General features: G+C 44.2%; 1 protein-coding gene across 12 annotated transcripts in view; it reads right to left on the bottom strand.

The window, feature by feature from the left end:
* The window catches only part of LOC141266083 (cytochrome P450 2C25-like), a 464,276-nt gene extending 456,870 nt beyond the window's left edge, over positions 1-7,406 (bottom strand). For 5 of the 12 annotated variants that reach the window (XM_073679978.1, XM_073679979.1, XM_073679977.1 and 2 more), the window contains exon 1: positions 7,276-7,406. The gene's annotated coding sequence lies outside the window, so the exon portion shown is untranslated. The remainder of the gene's footprint in view (positions 1-7,275) is intronic. The other 7 variants (XM_073679983.1, XM_073679981.1, XM_073679988.1 and 4 more) reach the window with 5 other exon arrangements.
* Positions 7,407-19,194: the final 11,788 nt, after the last annotated feature.

The raw sequence follows: 19,194 nt of genomic DNA, 5'->3' as shown, positions 1-19,194 counted from the left end.
TACGACCTCCACCACTTTTCCAAGGCACATTAAAACCATCTTGTTAAGCTACTGCGACCTCCACCACTTTTCCAAGGGGCACTAAAACGGTCTTGTTAAGCTACTGCGACCTCCATGTCTCTTTTGAGGGGCATTAAAACCGTCTTGTTAAGCTACTGCAACCTCCACCTCTTTTCCAAGGGGCATTAAAACCATCTTGTTAAGCTACTGCGACCTCCTCGTCTCTTCCAAGGGATATTAAAACCGTCTTGTTAAGCTACTGCCACCTCCACGTCTCTTCCAAGGGGCATTAAAACTGTCTTGTTAAGCTACTGCGGCCTCCACCACATTTCCAAGGGGAATTGATATTGTCTTTTTATTCCACTGCGACCTCCACAATTCTTGCAAGGGGCATTAAAACCGTCTTGTTAAGCTACTGCGATTTCCACGTCTCTTCCAATGGGCATTAAAACTGTCTTTTCAAGCTACTGCGACCTCCACCACTTTTCCCAGGGGCATTAAAACCATCTTGTTAACCTACTGCAACCTCCACTACTTTTCCAAGGGGCATTGATATTGTCTTTTTATTCCACTGCGACCTCCACCATTCTTCCAAGGGGCATTAAAACTGTCTTGTTAAGCCACTGCGGTCTCCACGTCTCTTCCAAGGGGTATTAAAACCATCTTGTTAAGCTACTGCGGCATCCACCACTTTTCTAAGGGGAATTGATATTGTCTTTTTATTCCACTGTGACCTCCACCATTCTTCCAAGGGGCATTAAAACAGTCTTCTTATGCTACTGCGATCTCCATGTCTCTTCCAAGGTGCATTAAAATCATATTGTTAAGCTACTGCGACCTCCACCACTTTTCCAAGGGGCATAAAAACCATCTTGTTAAGCTACTGCGACCTCCACCACTTTTCCAAGGAGCATTAAAACAGTCCTGTTAAGCTACTGCGACCTCCACCACTTTTCCAAGAGACATTGATATTGTCTTTTTATTCCACTGCGACCTCCACCATTCTTCCAATGGGCATTAAAACCGTCTTGTTAAGATACTGCGACCTCCACGTCTCTTCCAAGGGGCATTAAAACCATCTTGTTAAGCTACTGCGACCTCCACGTCTCTTCCAAAGGGCATGAAAACCGACTTGTTAAGCTACTGCGACCTCCACCACTTTTCCAAGGGGCATTGATATTGTCTTTTTATTCCACTGCGACATCCACCATTCTTCTAAGGGGCATTAAAACTGTCTTGTTAAGCTACTGCGACCTCCACCACTTTTCCAAGGGGCATTGATATTGTGTTTTGATTCCACTGCGACCTCCACCATTCATCCAAGGGGCATTAAAACCGTCTTGTGAAGCTACAGCTACATCCACCATTCTTCCAAGGGGCATTAAAACCGTCTTGCTAAGCTACTGCGACCTCCACGTCTCTTCCGAGGGGCATTAAAACTGTCTTGTTAAGCTACTGCGACCTCAATTTCTTTTCCGTGGGGCTTTAAAACCGTCTTGTTAAGCTACTGTGACCTCCACCAATTTTCCAAGTGGCATTAAAACCGTCTTGTTAAACTACTGCGACCTCCACGTCTCTTCCAAGGGGCATTAAAATCGTCTTGTTAAGCTACTGTGACCTCCACGTCTCTTCCAAGGGGCATTAAAACCGTCTTGTTAAGCTACTGCGACCTCCACCACTTTTCCAAGGGGCATTGATATTGTCTTTTTATTCCACTGTGACCTCCACCATTCTTCCAAGGGGCATTAAAACCGTCTTGTTAAGCTACTGCGACCTCCACCACTTTTCCAAGGGGCATTAAACCCATCTTGTTAAGCTACTGCGACCTCCACATATCTTCCAAGGGGCATTAAAACCGTCTTGTTAAGCTACTGCGACCTCCACCACTTTTCCAAGGGGCATTGATATTGTCTTTTTATTTCACTGCGACCTCCACCATTCTTCCAAGGGGCATTAAAAATGTCTTGTTAAGCTACTACGACCTCCAACACTTTTCCAAGGGGCATTGATATTGTCTTTTTATTCCACTGCGACCTCCACCATTCATCCAAGGGGCATTAAAACCGTCTTGTTAAGCTACAGCTACCTCCACCATTCTTCCGACGGGCATTAAAACTGTCTTGTTAAGCTACTGCGACCTCCACCAAGTTTCCAAGGGGCATTATAACCATCTTGTTAAGCTAATGCGACCTCCACGTCTCTTCCAAGGGGCATTAAAACTGTCTTGTTAAGCTACTGTGACCTCCACCACTTTTACAAGGGGCATTGATATTGTGTTTTTTTTCCACTGTGACCTCCACCATTCTTCCAAGGGGCATTAAAACTGTCTTGTTAAGCTACTGTGATCTCCACTTCTCTTTCAAGGGGCATTAAAACCGTCTTGTTAAGCTACTGCGACCTCCACCACTTTTCCAACGGACATTAAAACCATCTTGTTAAGCTACTGCGACCTCGACTACTCTTCCAAGGGGCATTAAAACCGTATTGTTAAGCTACTGCAACCTCCACCACTATTCCAATGGGCATTGATATTGTCTTTTTATTCCACTGCGACCTCCACCATTCTTCCAAGGGGCATTAAAACTGTCTTGTTAAGCTACTGTGACCTCCACATCTCTTCCAAGGGGCACTAAAACCGTCTTGTTAAGCTACTGCGACCTCCACGTCTCTTCCAAGGGGCATTAAAACCGTCTTGTTAAGCTACTGCGACCTCCACCACTTTTCCAAGGGGCATTAAAACCGTCTTGTTAAGCTACTGTGACCTCCACCAATTTTCCAAGGGGCATTAAAACCATCTTGTTAAGCTACTGTGACCTCCACCACTTTTCCAAGGGGCATTAAAACCGTCTTGTTAAGCTACTGCGACCTCCACCACTTTTCCAAGGGGCATAAAACCATCTTGTTAAGCTACTGCGACCTCCACGTCTCTTCCGAGGGGCAATAAAACCATCTTGTTAAGCTACTGGGACCTCCACGTCTCTTTCAAGGGGCATTAAAACCATCTTGTTAAGCTACTGCGACCTCCACCACTTTTCCAAGGGGCATTAAAACCGTCTTGTTAAGCTACTGCAACCTCCACGTCTCTTCCGAGGGGCATTAAATCTATCTTGTTAAGCTACTGGGACCTCCATGTCTCTACCGAGGGGCATTAAAACCATCTTGTTAAGCTACTGCAACCTCCAGCACTTTTCCAAGGGGCATTAAAACCATCTTGTTAATCTACTGCGACCTCCACGTCTCTTCCGAGGTGCAATAAAACTGTCTTGTTAAGCTACTTGGACCTCCACGTCTTTTCCAAAGGGCATTAAAACCGCTTTGTTAAGCTTCTGCCACCCCCACCACTTTTCCAAGGTGCATTAAAACCGTCTTGTTATGTTACTGCGACCTGCACGACTCTTCCAACGGGCATCACATTTCCTCTTAATTTTAGTCAGCTTTTGCTTTTCAATGCATAGGCGAACACTAAGGGAGACCCACTCCCCATTAATGGGTAGAAGGTTTGTAGTACGCTGTAATCCACGTCTGTTTCAAGGGACATTGCAGTTCCTCATACTTTTTGGAAAGCCTTCCATTCACTGCTTAGGCCAACAGTGCACAGGAGACCCAGTTGCTATAAATGTAAATAATGGTTTAGTTAAGGCCCTCTGACCTCCATGTCACTTCCAAGGGGCATTGGAGTGCCTCGAAATTTTTGGTAGGCATTGCACTCACTGTATGCCCTATAACTGTTTAGCCAAACTGCTCCTTTTGGTATAGGAACATATCCTACCAGACATGTGTGGTTGACTGGCCTGATATTGATGTGAATGGTCCCTGTTCCTCCTGCTCTTTCTCCTTTGCCACCACCTCATCCATCATTTATCACCTGAAGCTTTGTTTTAACGGGAGTCATAGAACTGGGATAGTAGCAGGAAAACATCCAGCAATCCTCGGAGGAGGTAGGATATGCACCAAAACGCTGACCACCTCAGGCCTAGCCGCTACTACATACATGCGCTTGCATTCCCAGAAAACAAAGCAGATGCTAACTTCTATCATCATGCTCCTCACCTTTGCACAAGAAGCCAGGGCCCACCAGAGGAGTCTGGTTCTCTGGTGGGCTCGTCCAATGCTGCCCTAAAGCAGGCCAGGCTAAGAAAAGTGTGTGGGAAGGTAACAGGAGAAATAGGTGCGGCTGGGGACCGTTTATGGACACCCGGCCGCACCCAGGTGGCTGGGGACTGTGTGTGGACACCCGGCCATCCCCTGGTGGCTGGGGACAGAGTATGGATACCTCGCTGCCGAAGCAGCCATGAGGTATTGGCCAGCTTTGTCCTCCTGCCAACTAAAAGGCGCCATTTCAAGTGAAATGCTGCCCTAAAGCAGGCCAGGCTAAGAAAAGTGTGTGGGAAGGTAACAGGAGAAATAGGGGCGGCTGGGGACCGAGTATGGACACCTGGCCGCCACCTGGCGGCTGCGGACCGAGCGTGGACACCCGGCTGCCGGGCGGCTGGGGACAGAGTATGGATACCTCGCTGCCGAAGCGGCCATGAGGTAGTGGCCAGCTTCGGCCTCCTCCAAACGAAAAGGCCCCATTTCAAGTGAAAGCTAGCAGTATGGTATTGCAGCCTGCGGGTGGGTGGGTGGTTGGCTGCATATTTGCGCTTGCATTGCAAGGAATGGGGGAGTTACAATTGAACACTGCCCTGGGACAAGGACTTTCACGGGGATAGTTGCAAGTCTGCATCTTCTGATGCGGCAAGGATCACTTCTGATGGGCACACTTTTAGGCAGTGACCTGGGTGCCAGATATGCTTCCAGGGGTCTTCCCTATGCTGTTCCTATGTCTTTTCAGCACTGTATGCATGTATCACACAGCACATGGCCAGATAAGATTGTAAAATGTTAAAATGACATTTCCCGGTGAACGCATTTGTAACGGTTGAAAGCAATACAAAAGTGCAAAAACGCATAAAAAATGCTACTTGTGAATATAGCCCAAGGTGAGGAGGAGTATTTTTTGGGGGGGTTATTTATTTTACCTTATACACAAGTCTTTACCCTGGAAAGAAACTTCCTTAACATATTTCACAGGAAAACCGTTTCAGTTTCGTTTTTGAACGTTTTATTGTGAGCTCTTAAAAGTGGCTTAATACCTCTGACCACGTTGTTGACAGCAGTGACCTGGTGGTCAGAAATGCTTCCTGGGGCGATCCCCATGCTGTCCCCATGTAATTTGAGCACTGTAACTATCGTTTTGGGCACTTGTTAGGCTTTTAAAAGACTGCCGGTTGTGCCGCCGCAAAAATGCTCGGGTCTCCCATAGACTAACACTGGGCTCATTGCTCGGCTTGAGCACCCGAGTATCACGGTGAGCTCGGCCCGAGCTACGAGCACCCAAGCATTTTAGTGCTCGCTCAACACTCTTTCAGATACTGTGTGAACAGCTCCAATTCATTCCTGTGCCGCTACACAAAAAAAAAATAACGGAGTCCGAGTTCCAAATTTCTAGATATCAATATCTATAAAAACAAATTTCTTTGCAAAAAATAAAAATCATAAAATTGTTTGCACAACTTGGAGCCACAGGAGACCCCATTGATGTCCCCTGTAACTGTAAGTAAAAATCAGAACCAAACCGAAAAAAAATCATGGACTAAAGAATTTCGCAAAGTGATATCAGGAATGTGATGTTTTCATTGAACAGTGACCAACCTGAAATGAAACATTCCCGAGACTGTCAGAAACAGTATAAATAAAAAAATAAGTTGGTAGCGAATGATTGATGATCACCTCAGTGTTTGTGGCTTTATCGGGGTGTATGTGATATTTTGCTTTGCATTTATGCATTTTAAGTCATGTTTTCACTTGGAAGATGGACATAAAATAATATAAAATATTATTAAAGAAAAAATCTCTACCTCTATACGCTCTTTTTTGTGTTTGATGTATAACATAGCATTTGGAGATATCCTCGTATACAATGAGCAGTCCCCTGGAAAGTGCAGTGAGAATTTGAAGATACGTATATTTTTGGACTTTTGATGATTTTGTTTCCATTTTCTCATAATTTGTGGATCATTACCATCTCTTTCCATCCTGTGATTTCCATCCTTTTAAGACTTTTCCTACTTGATGTTGCAATTTCGTTATTGAGGTGCGTATATAACTACTGTAATCAGCATTATGATGTGCGAAACTAGCACCTACCACGACATGGTGACTGTATGGTGGAGAAATATCAGTCTTGATTCTATCATCTGCTGAAGATGCCCATATACACTATGATTAGACTGTACCACCTACATATAAATGTACTTGGTTGGGTATCCCACTGGGCTGAACCCTTCGCTACACCTCTGAACTGGAAAGGGAATTACTAAAGTGGGAATAACGAGAGAGGGTGTTGGTGAATAGGGGTCCTGAATGAATAAGGAGTTCAAGTGTTACAAGATACATTGCAAATTGAAATATGATTAACTAAAATTGATCCCTGTTGATATCACAGTTGCCGAGTGTGAAGAACTTGGAGACTTTTTGGAACCTTTCTATATCACATTTTTATGAACAAGTCCGAAAACAATTTGAAAACAATATAAGGAAAACAGTAGAGTAAAAAGAGTGGAAGATGACACTGTCATAGAGGAATGCTTCACATAAAGACCATAGCAATGTAAAGCAGTCTAGACACCTGGAGTCCGGTGTATCCATCATGAGCACTGGTAAATCGATCCTTCATGATGGATATAGCAGTCATTCTGATCCAGCTCTATTGATTCTGTACCCGCGTGAACAGCTGCAAGAACTTGCCTGATATACATAAATGAAACTTGCTGAAATCTTCAAGAACAGGGTCTCCAACCTTCGGCAGTCCAGTTAGGCAACTACAACATCCAGGATTTCTGGTGGGTGTGAAGGCATATTGAAGCTTGTAGCTGAAGAGCTTAAGGCTCTTGACCCAAGGTGTAAACCAAATGGTCTGGAAAACCTGAACCAAAGATCTGGCTGCCGGAGAGCAGAGAGAAGAGTAGACTTTCACTTTATCAGTACTGGCTGGATGTTTTACAACTTGGTATTTGCCATTAAGTCATGGTTGTGTGAACCTTTAAAGAAGGGTCTTAAGAAGGAGTTAGAGGGAGCCAAGTGGAGAGATCTGTGTTCGGGGCAGACCCTGCTGTCATGTCTATGAAGAACCAGTAAGTGACAGACAGTGACATCTCTATTTGTTCTTCATTCCCTGTTCCTACTTTACTTGATGCCGAACTCCAACAATACTAAAAAGACTGATCAACTTACCGGGAAATCTCCAAGATCCTTGTCCAAATCCAATTGTGTAAAAGGAGAAACTGTGCCTGACACTCCACAATAGTGAGAATCTAAAATATGACTTATGAATAAAACATCTCTACACCCAGTGTGACACCTTATATTTTGTACATCTCATCACATGAGGAAAACAGTAAACTGTCTGGAAGAATCACACAAACATCACATGAGCCATCAGTATTCAGAATCCGGATATACAGATACAATGCATATAGATGTGTCATTTAAAAAAAGAACACTTCAGGTTTACCTGTGAAAATGATTTTATCCTTATTTCTTATATTTTTGCTAACTTGTCCTATTAACCCTTAACTCTACTTGACAGATATATCCATCATGAGGGTTGAGAAAAGAACACTCCATGGCGGACACATCAGTTATGTTGATCCAGCGGGTATTGCCTCTGTACCCATGTGCCCAGCTGATATAATAAGCCCGACTGCTGAAACTTCTGAGATTGGTGAGAACATCGATCCCCACAATGTAACCCTATAGATGCTGCCGTCATTAGCAACCACAACATCTAGTTGGTTAGTCAGAAAGAGCTTTGTTTTTCAGTCCATAACCTGACATTTTATCACACCCAGTATGTTTGTACTTTGTATCCCCTTTTTAGGCTGACCAACTTGTATGTATAACTTTCCACGGGTAGGTGTCTTAGCAATCTTGTCTCGATCCTGCTCTGCCCCATCTATTTTGTAGTTTGCTGGCACATAGCAAGGTGAACTACAAGAGTTAGGGTCCTTCCTGATAAGGTACACCTTGTCGCGGTGGGACGGCTTTTATGCCCTCTTGTCAACTAAGTAGTAAGTACCCTATGTTAGTTACATTTACTATTACTATGTATTTACTTGCTGCAGGGGGTTTGATCATTTTGCTTCTATCCTAGGTTTTGTTACTTAAATGGCCGCAGTCTGAAACTGTTCCTACATATTGCACTTATACTAACAGGTGTTCCGGGCTCATTTTAGTTTTGCAGTATCTAAGTAAGTTACCAAGTTCTGTAGGGTGTATGGAGGATGTGAGGACAGATGAGTAGGAGCGACCAGATTCTGAGGAAAATTTAGAAAGAGGGAAGAAGGAAAAGTTAGATTAGTGAAGTGAGGTGATAGACCTACAGTATCTAGTGAGATGTGTTTTTAAAAGATGCTAAAAAATATGGGAGCGAGGTATTAATCGGATCATCTGAGGTAGTGCATTCCAGAAAACTGGTGCAGCATGAGAGAAGTTTTTGAGACCAAAGTTGGAGGTTCGGATTATGAATGATAATACGGGTAGGGTGATAGACAGAGATGAGTGAGGAGATGTAGGGCAGTGCAGAACTCTGGAGAGCTTTGTAGGTGAGAGAGATAAGCTTATATTGTACTCTATATTGGATGGGTAACCAGTGCAATTACTGACACAATGTGAAGGCATCGGTGTAGTGGCTGGACAGAAATATGACCCTGGATGCCACATTCTGGATGGATGGGAGATGAGAAACCATTGCAGTAGTCCAGATGAAAATGAATAAGAGCGATAGTAATAGTTTTTGTAATTTCAAAAGTGATAAACAGTCAGATTCTGGAGATGTTTTTAACAACCAGGTGAAATGAGTGATTGAGTGATTGGATATAAGAAATAATAGAAAGTTCTGTGTCAAATATGACCCCAAGAAAATGGACATGCTGCTTGTGAGTTATGGTTGTACCACTCAAGGAAATTGAAATATCAGGTATAGGTAGGTTAGTAGAGGGATGGAAGCACAAGGAATTCAGTTTTGGAGACATTCAGTTCCAGGTAGAGGGAGGACATGATGTTAAGAGGCAATGGACAGACAATTTCTGATATTTTGTATTAAAGTTGGGGTGATGTTTAAAGAAGATTTGTACAATTGAATGTCATCACAATCATACTAAAGCTAGTAAAGAAGTGAGGCTTGCAAGCAATTGGAACTAGTGTTGAGCAAATATGCTCGCCACTACTTGGTACTCGTTCGAGCATCACTGTGCTCAATATGCTCAGCACTCGGCGAGTATTTTCAGGTTGTTCGGGCGGGAGCTTGGGTCCCCGCCCTGCATATTTGGTGCTCTTTAGAGAGCCAATGAACATGCAGGGATTGCCTGCCTTGCACTGTAATGCCGTAGCCATGTTGTTTGTGGCATTATAGTGATTGGCTGGCCGCACAGCGTCACCAGGTCTATATAAGACCTGGCGCCGCTATGCTCATCACAGTCACTCTGGAATCAGGCAGAGTAGGGAGAGCTACTACTGAGCTAGGGAGAGATTTTGCTTGTTTATTAGTCAGTGTAGGTATTCCACAACTTATCTAATATATATAATCATCTTATCCCATCTGTCTGTCTGTCGGTCTGTCTGTCCTTCTGTCAAGGAAATCCCGCGTCGCTGATTGGTCCGGCCATGGCCAATCAGCGACGCGAGATTTCAGAAAAAGATGGCGGCCGTTAGCGGCTCATCTGCCGCACTGAGGTCAGCGGCGATGCAGCCGGGAGATGACCGGCGCTAGCAGAAGGACCCCAACCGGCGGCGCCGCTGACCTCCATGTGACTACCGTCGGGAGATCAGCGGCAAGTGTGAAGGGAGGATCGGGGAGCAGCGCCGCCGGTCGGGATACTTCTGCTGCGAGCAGCCGGTCATCTCCCGGCGGCTCACAGTGGAAGTACCCGCACAGGCAGCGCTGCTCCCCGGTCCTCAAGAATATGATTCGCTGATTGGTCACGGCCGCCGCCCGCGACCAATCAGCGATATTGGCACCAATTTTAAACACCGCTCTGCTGATTGGTCATGGCCGCGACCAATCAGCGATATTGCCGCCAAATTTAAACATCGCTCTGCTGATTGGTCGTGCCCACGACCAATCAGCGATATTGGCGCGAAATTTAAAACCTCGCTTCTCTGATTGGTCGCGCCCAGCCGGCCGTGATCAATCAGCGACTGCCGCAGCACGGCCGCGAATTGGCGCCAGATTTTAAACACGCAGCCCACCGTCGGGAGATCAGCGGCGACGCAGCCGGGAGATGAGCGGTGCTTGCCGCGAAATGGTGCACAGACAACGTCGGGAACGGGAGACACCGCAACACACTGCCACCAGACAAGTCCAGAATGCGGAATATCACAGAAAACGACGGGAACAGGAGACACCAAAACACACTGCCGCCAGACAAGCCCAGGATGAGGAATCTCACAGAAAACATTGGGAACAGGAGACACCACAACACACTGCCGGCAGACAAGTCCATGATGTGGAATCTCACAGACAACGTTGGGAACAGGAGACACCACAACACACTGCTGCCAGACAAGCCCAGGATGCGGAATCTCACAGACAACATCGGGAACAGGAGACACCACAACACACTGCCGCCAGACAAGCCCAGGATGAATCTCCAGAATCCAGGGCAAACAGAGAACAACACGATCGCCAAATTTATCAAAAACGAATGCTCTACCAACTAAGGCAAACCCAGCAGAATATTCAACAACTTGCACGTTACGTAACAGACAATGAAACTATAATTATTCAACACTACTGTGGGAATATGAATGTAGTTTGTTCTAAATGTAACGCTCTGAATTTCATTGAGGAAAAACCATCTGACAATCAGTTTACTCAATGCTGCCAAAAAGGAAAAGTTATGCTACCGAGACGTCACTACTCAGATCTGTTTGAGCAGTTGATGAAAGGGACACATGAACACAGTAGAAATTTTATGGAAAATATCAGAAGCATCAACAATTCTCATGCGTTTGCTTCATTTGGTGCCAACATTGCACCGCCCCCTGGCTTCGGACCGTATTGTTTTAAAATTCATGGCCAGATCTACCACCGCACTGGAACACTTCACCCAGAAATAGGACAACCACCAAAATTTGCACAATTATACATCTTTGATCCAAATGAGGCTACAGAACAAAGGATGAACCTGAAAGAAAATGAAAAGTGTAATGCTGAACTGATGAACCTAATTGCCGTACATTTACCAACAATCAGCCCATTTGCTGCCGCATATCGCATGCTAAAAGATGTCGAAGCTGAGGAGGAACAGAGAGCTATACAAAATGGGACGGAAATGCCTTCTATTATCATGGCCATTAAACAAGAACGTCAACAAGATCCCCGATGTTACAACAAACGACGTGTAAGTGAAGTCGCAGTTGTTTTTCAAAACGATGATGGAGAGCCTCCTTTTCAAAGGGATATATTAGTCCATCTTAAGCCAGACCAAAACAACCCTTTCGTTCCTAAAACACAACAAATTAGCATTTTGCACAGCAACCTTGATGCTCTTCTGTATCCGCTATTCTTTCCAAGCGGTGATCAAGGGTGGCATGAAAACCTACACCAGCAAGGAACTTCAAGAAGAATTACACAACTGCAGTACTACAGTTTTCTTCTGTCTGTCCGAAATTACTTCAATCCTATTTTAAACGGTGGGAAACTGACACAACAGTACTTAGTCAACGCATACGTTAAAATTTAAGCTAATCGGTTCAATTTCATACGAATGAACCAAAAACAACTTAAAGTTGAAGACTACTGCGTTCTTCAAGAACATTTCCAAAAAAAATCCATTCAAAAAGGAATTCCAAATGGAAAAACAGTAATTCTCCCGTCGTCGCTTGAAGTTAGCACCCGCAACATGCAACAGCGTTATCAAGATGCAATGGCAATAGTAACAAAGTATGGAAGACCTGACATTTTTGTAGCAATGACCTGTAATCCTAAATGGCTGGAAATTACTGAAAATCTACAACCCTGGCAGCAAGTTGAACACCGGCCGGACTTAGTTGCAAGCGTATTTCGACTAAAACTCAGCAGCCTTTTTAAAGACATCAAAAATGGGCTTTTTGGAACAGTCATAGCAATGGTACACGTCATAGAGTTTCAGAAACGAGGTCTTCCACATGCGCATATACTAATTATCTTAGATGCGGATTCCAAGTTTCGCATGGAGGAAGAAATTGACAACATAGTGTGGGCTGAAATTCCTAACCAAGAAAAGTATCCTGAATTGTATAATATTGTAGTCTCTCATATGGTTCATGGTCCATGCGGTGTAGCAAATCCAAAAAGTCCATGCATGCTAAACGGAAAGTGTACAAAAGGGTTTCCAAAGCAGTTGAAACATCACACTGTTAAAAATTTGGATGGCTACCCATCCTACTGGCGACAACTCATTGATAACATTGTACTCAACAAAAAAATTATAAATAACTCATGGATAGTTCTATACAACCCGCACTTATTAAAACGCTACAACTGTCACATCAACGTTGAAATCTTTGCTTCAATAAAAAGTGTAAAATATCTTTTCAAGTACATCTACAAGGGGCATGACAAAGCTAACGTCGAAATACAACAGAAAACAGTCAATCACGATGAATCATAAAGTTTTGTTGACTCAAGATATGTGAGTGCTCCAGAAGCTGCTTGGAGGATATTTGCGTTTCCAATGCATTCACAGTCCCATGCCATTATACGTTTAGCTATTCATTTACCAAATCAACAGCAGCTTTATTTCTTTGAAAATGCTCAAGTCGAAGATGTCTCAAAAACTTTAAGCATGACATCAACATTAATGGAATGGTTTTTGCTGAACCAACGTGACGAAAACGCAAGGCAGTATTTGTATCGAGAGATTCCAGAGCATTACTTTTGGAATAAAACTTGGAATCCAAGACGAGAACTTAGCAGAATAATTGGACGCATGTATACTGTTAGTGTCAAGGATCAAGAAAGATATTGCTTTTGGCTGTTGCTACTGCATGTGAAAGGAGCTACAAGTTATGACGATTTGAAAACAGTTAATGGAGTATTGCACGACACATTTAAAGCTGCAGCTTTGGCTTTAGGACTTCTATTGGATGATACTGTGTGGAGACTTACTTTAGAAGGCGCAGTTACCCTACATATGCCTAAGCAACTTCGTGAATTGTTTGCCTACATCTGCGTATTTGGACTACCTACAAATCCTGCTCAACTTTGGACAAATTTCAAAGAATTACTGCTTACGGCTTCACAACAGAAGTGGAAATTGTCAAAATTGCGAATTTTATGCCATGCAAGAGGTCCAAAATGTCTTACTACTGCATGGAAAAACGTTTTCAGACTTTAATTTGCCACAGCCTGCAATGCAAGTTCCTCAAGTTCCAGAGTATGACAAAGCTTACAAATTATTGTTGACAACAGAGAAGAGAAACTCATTAAATGAACAACAACGGATTGCATATGACACTATTGTGAGCGCTATAGAAAACCAAGCAGATGCAAGGCCAAAATGTTTCTTTATTGACGGTCCTGGAGGCAGCGGTAAAACATACGTCTATGAAGTTTTAATGTATCACGTTAGAGGGTTAAGTCGTATTGCCATCGGCTACAACAGGTATTGCAGCAAACCTTTTAAGAGGAGGTCGCACTATGCATTCACTCTTTGGAATACCAGTTCCAGTCAAAGAAATCTCAGTTTCCAGAATAAAACAAGACACATTTGCAGGAAGACAGTTAAACAACGCAAATCTTTTGATACTTAACGAGTGCATCATGGCACCCAAATACGCTTTGAGCTTAATTGACAGACTTCTGCGTGAAGTTATGACTACACATGTTGCTGAAAAAAATGAAATTCCATTTGGAGGTAAAGTTTTTGTCATTGGCGGAGATTTTAGGCAATGCCTTCCAGTTATACCAAATGGAACAAGTACAGATGTTATCGAGTCCAGCTTAAAAATGGCTGACCTTTGGAAACAGTTTAATAAACTCCAACTAATTAACAACATGCGATCTTCTGACCCAGAGTACAGCAAGTGGCTTCTTAAACTTGGTAACGGTGAACTTAGCAACGAATATAACCTTGGAGAAGACATTATTGAAATACCAGAAGACATGTTGTGCACTGACTGCATCGTAAGTGATGTTTTTGGACAATGCGTTGAAATTGATGTGAACGACCAAAGCAGTGTTGAGAGGGCCTCTTCCCATGCAATTCTCTGTCCCAAGAACGATGATGTGGCTCTGCTAAATTCCGGTGTGATGGATAGAATGCCTGGAGAGTATAAGTTGTACAAAAGTGATGATTCAGTGGATGTAGACAATGAAGATGAACGAGAGCATTATCCAGTTGAATTTTTAAATAGTGTTACGCCATCAGGAATGCCATCCCACAGACTACAACTCAAAGTTGGAACAATCGTAATGTTGCTGCGGAATCTAAATACAAAAAATAGTCTATGTAATGGAACTCGCCTTATTGTTACCAGACTCCATTCCCACGTAATTCAAGCAAGAGTGATCACTGGATCTGACGCGCCCCCTGGGCCGTGTGTGGGGACATACCCGGAGCCGGGTCTCTGTGTAATGCTGGGGGTTGTAGTCTCTGTGGCGGCGACCCGGTCCGGTGGCTCAGTGTGGTCAAACCAGTGGTGGTCCAGTTTATTTGGTTTTGCAATGTTTAAATGTCCGACTATGCCACCCGTGGATTGCGGTCACTGAGAACCGCCGCTGCGGGACAAACCGCTGAGGCTGATGTTGTGTGCGCAGCAGAGGGTAGTATAACTCCCCACGGGAGGAGTATAGCCTCAGGGCAACGTCTATAGATGGTGAAGGTTGTGGTGCGTGGGCACAGCAGACATGACTCAGAGTCCGTGCGGTGCAGTTCAGGGTCTTTACTGTTGGTAATGAAGAAGGCCCTGCCGGGAGTACTGGCTAACATTAGAGGCCTGGTCAGTCTGTGAGCGAACAAGAGTCCCCCTGGCCAGGTGTAGGTATAGGCCTTCCCGTCTGACTGCACTCTTCCTGGCTACCCTGCTGTAGTCGTGTAGTAGCCCAAGTCCCTGAGTGTACCGTGTGCTGCTCACCCGTATGGCTTGTGACTTGGGGCCTTTGGTTCCTTCCGCTCCTCGATGGCGGTGCCGGTCGCTTGCGTGTGACTGAGCCTCCAGGCTTTCTATGGCCAGAGGACCTGAAATCCCCTGCCAGATGGTTTCTGCTGCTGGATGTAGATATCCTCACAGCCTCGGACTTCAGGGTCCTGTTCTCTGCGTCTTTCTGCCAGGACGAGCTCTGCTGCTCCAGTCCCTGGTCTTCAGCTCCTGGCTCCTACAGAGCTCCTTGCTGCTGCTCTGTCCCTTCCTCTGGAACTAACTCTCTAATCCCGCCCCAGATCCAGTTTATAAAGGGAAGGTTCCCCCCCTCCCTGGACTGGGGCAGGAGGCGTTGCATGCAAATGTACTCCTGACCAGGAAAACCCATGCTCGCTCTCAGACATGGTATTTCTACCACTGTGGCAACCAGACCCCTGGGGTGCTACAGATCAGAAAAAGTAGACGAAGTGTTCATTCCACGCATTGATTTATGTCCTTTGGACACCGGTCTTCCATTTAGGCTTCGGCGTCTACAGTTTCCAGTAAAACCAGCATTTGCCATGACAATAAACAAGTCACAAGGTCAAACTCTACACCGTGTTGGCATATATCTACCGGAGCCCGTTTTTGTTCATGGACAACTCTATGTTGCATTTTCAAGAGTGAAAATGAGGTCCAACGTCAAGGTGCAAGTTTTGGATACCCATTTACAAGGAAAGTTGCTTAGAGATAGTCAAAACGTATTCACAAGAAATGTGGTGTACAAAAATATTTTGGGTTGAGATTGTTAACAAATATACTATAGTGTCGATGTACTTCGTTCGTCCGATGATTTATTTAAATACAGTTAGATATTCATGTAACGGTTTATATCTTTTGACGATCTATTTAATAATTTCGTTCAGTTGTATTAAGTTCTATAAGCAATAAAATTTAATGATAATGTATATATTTTACCCGGAAAATCCTGTGTATTCATTGCAATATTCTTAAATCTTCATAAATAAACTACATACATATTCTAGAATACTCGATGCATCTAGTTTCTCATAATTGCTTATCTATTGAAGGATTTTATTCATTCATCCAATTGACCTAAATGTTTTTTTCTGCAGCCAGCAGGATCCAAATAATATGATCTCTTCTCTCCTTCACGTGCTTCCATAATATCTCACTATTGTCTGTTTCTACATATAATAATTCAAGCCTCATCCTCAGTTCTCCACCTTCTTAAAAATTGAATGCACTTGTTGTATCTGATATATTTTTTTTCTGGCAACCTCCCTCTCTTTGCTTTATTTGATATGATAGATTCAGTAGCGTAACATGGGTGCCAGCGCCTGGGACAAGGCAAATATTTTGTATCCCTAACCTGTGGACCCTTAGACAGAATATTTTAAAAAATAAAGTTATACTTTACATTGTTAGATTTTTCACTTTTTTAATTACATTGATATTTTTTTTAATGTTACTATTTTATTACCTTAGCCCCAAACCTAGTGCTACTACTACCCCTGACCCTAGCTTTAATCCTAGTCATGACTTTAAGACTAGTCCTATCCCTAACCCTAAACTTAGTTAAAAGGGACTAGTCACCAAGTAAAGAGTGGCCCAATTTCCTTTTCACTTTATTACTTTATTATTCAAGCTCATCAGAGAAATGTGCAGCATCAATCGTGAAGTGAAAATAACCTCTGGGTGCTTGAAATGGAACCTGTCAATAGATGAGTGCTGCTCGAACCATCTGCCTGGTTGCATGATTGAAGCCAGATATATTTTTATCTTAAATTTCAGAGTAAAAATACTTTGAAAACTGGGCAGGGACTATAGGAAGAGACCCGACTAGTCCAGTGTGGTCCCTGGCCGGCCTCTCCCCACACAGATCCATTTGATTGACAGGTCTCTCATATTTGTACACCGGGAGAGGCCCGCCCATCTTGTGAGGGATGGACAGAAACCGAACAGGGACAACATCAGACAAGTCAGGTCTCTTCTAGTGTTGAGAGAGTATGTTCTATTAACCCTTTCGCCGAGTATGCTCGGGCCGAGCTCCGAGTATTTACAGCTGCTCGGTGATATGGTTAAATCGCTCCGTGTGCATGATTTGTGACTGTTTGACAGTTTTATTACATGTGAGGAATGTCTATTTCTTACACATTCCTCACATGTAATAAAGCTGTCAAACAGTTGCAAATCATGCACACGGGAGCGATTCAACCATACCACCGAGCAGCTGTAAATACTCAGAGCTCGGCCCGAGCATAATCGGCACAGAACATACTCGCTCAACACTAGTCTCTTCCTATAGTCCCGGTTTTTCAAAATATGTTTTCTCTAAAATGCAGCAGCTTTTCAGAGTAAGAAATACCTCTCTGGAATCGCCCAGCCAGGCTCTGATTCATGCTGCTAATGGTTTGGGCAGCATGGCTCTGCTTCACCTTAATAAGAAGCATCAGTGAGCGTAGGTGGGTGAATTTTTGCACCCTCCTATAGACCGGCCCCTGTTCCCCCCACACTCCGCCACTGTATAGATTTCAAGCTAATCATGACGGATCTTATTGGAATCACTTGTGGGTCTGGATCTGTGTTGACTTCGCATAATTCTCATCATGTGGTGGAACAATAATCTGCTGTTAATGAACAGAACAAACATCAACCAGTCATCACATGCACAGTAAGTATACAGACCTACACAACACATATTTACAGTCATCACTACTCCCACACCCCCAGTCACAAGGGTCACTACTGCCGTTATCTCTGGAAACAATGTGCCCTACATCACCCCAGAAATGTGTGTAGACTCTGGCTGCAGCAGTGGTGACCATACCTCCTAACCGTGCCAGATCCAGAGAAACAGGCCTGAATTTGGGGAGTTGTCCTGGGAGGATGGGGATATGACCGGACTATTATAACAATTGTTGAGCAGGGATCCACTACAGCCTAGGGGACCAGCACTGTTCCTCTTGTCCCTGCTATCTCCCTGTAGTCAGGCCCTGATGTCGTCATACCCGTCCTCCCTTCCCCCTTTTTCTAGCTTCATTATTGTCCACTTCTGTTATTTTAGTAAATATTTTGTGAACATTTATCAGTATTTTGTTACACGCATGCCGCTAGGTTCAGATAGGGGCGAGTCAGGTTACATGAATTCTTTGGAATCCTGGTGGAACTGTTACTCAGGGCGACCATAGACCATGTGCTGCAGCTTCTCTCAGGCACACAGGGGTATTGACCCTCAGGCACAGACACGTAGGTTGTTTCACTTGCTGACCAGACACACTTGACAAGAGTCCTCATAAACGGTAGAACAGTAGCATTTAATAAGAAGCCGCACAGCCAGTGCAAGTTAAGTCCTATGAGCAACAGGCTCCAGTGACAAACAGTACAGTTTCCTTAGCAGCACAGCAGTTCACAGTCTTCCCAGTAGTACAGGACAGCACAGTTCTAATGCAAAGGCACATTAATGAACACAGCATTCTTTACAGCACAGTGAGATGGAGGGGGGGGGGTTTGCTGAGGGAGATGATCCCTGTGACACTATTTCTTCCAGTCCTTATCTTTCTGCCTGACAATACTCTGCACTGCTAGTTCAGGAACTCTACCTGACCTGTGCTTAGCTTCACTCCTGACTTGAATTCTTTTCACTTGCAGGGGCGCTTCTGTGGGATACAGATCACACATCACCTTTCTCTTCGGCTCCAGCCAGACAGTAAACAACTTCCCCACAATCCCCTTGGGGCTCTGCTAAAACACTCCCCTTCTCCTGTGACTGTGTTAACCCCTCTAGTTACTGGATGCTTCTGGAGCACAACACTTCCTGTCTCCTGTGCTTATGTTGCTTCTAATAGTTGCTGAATGCTTTTAAAGCAACAGCACTTCTGCATGTCACAATTTCTCTCTGATATCGGCCTCACATTTGTTGTCTCATTATTGCGTCAGAATAATGAAAAGATGATGATCCCAGATGCAGCTGTAGAGCCGGTGTGCAGCCTCGGCAGAGCTATGGTCACGTATAATAGCGAGATTGCT

This window comes from Phyllobates terribilis, unplaced genomic scaffold (assembly GCF_046119375.1).
Source record: "Phyllobates terribilis strain yellow unplaced genomic scaffold, ASM4611937v1 Scaffold_4__5_contigs__length_816908805, whole genome shotgun sequence".
Classification (NCBI taxonomy): Eukaryota; Metazoa; Chordata; class Amphibia; order Anura; family Dendrobatidae; genus Phyllobates; species Phyllobates terribilis.
Note: the sequence above shows the minus strand (reverse complement) of the source record. Positions and strands in the feature narration are given on the sequence as shown.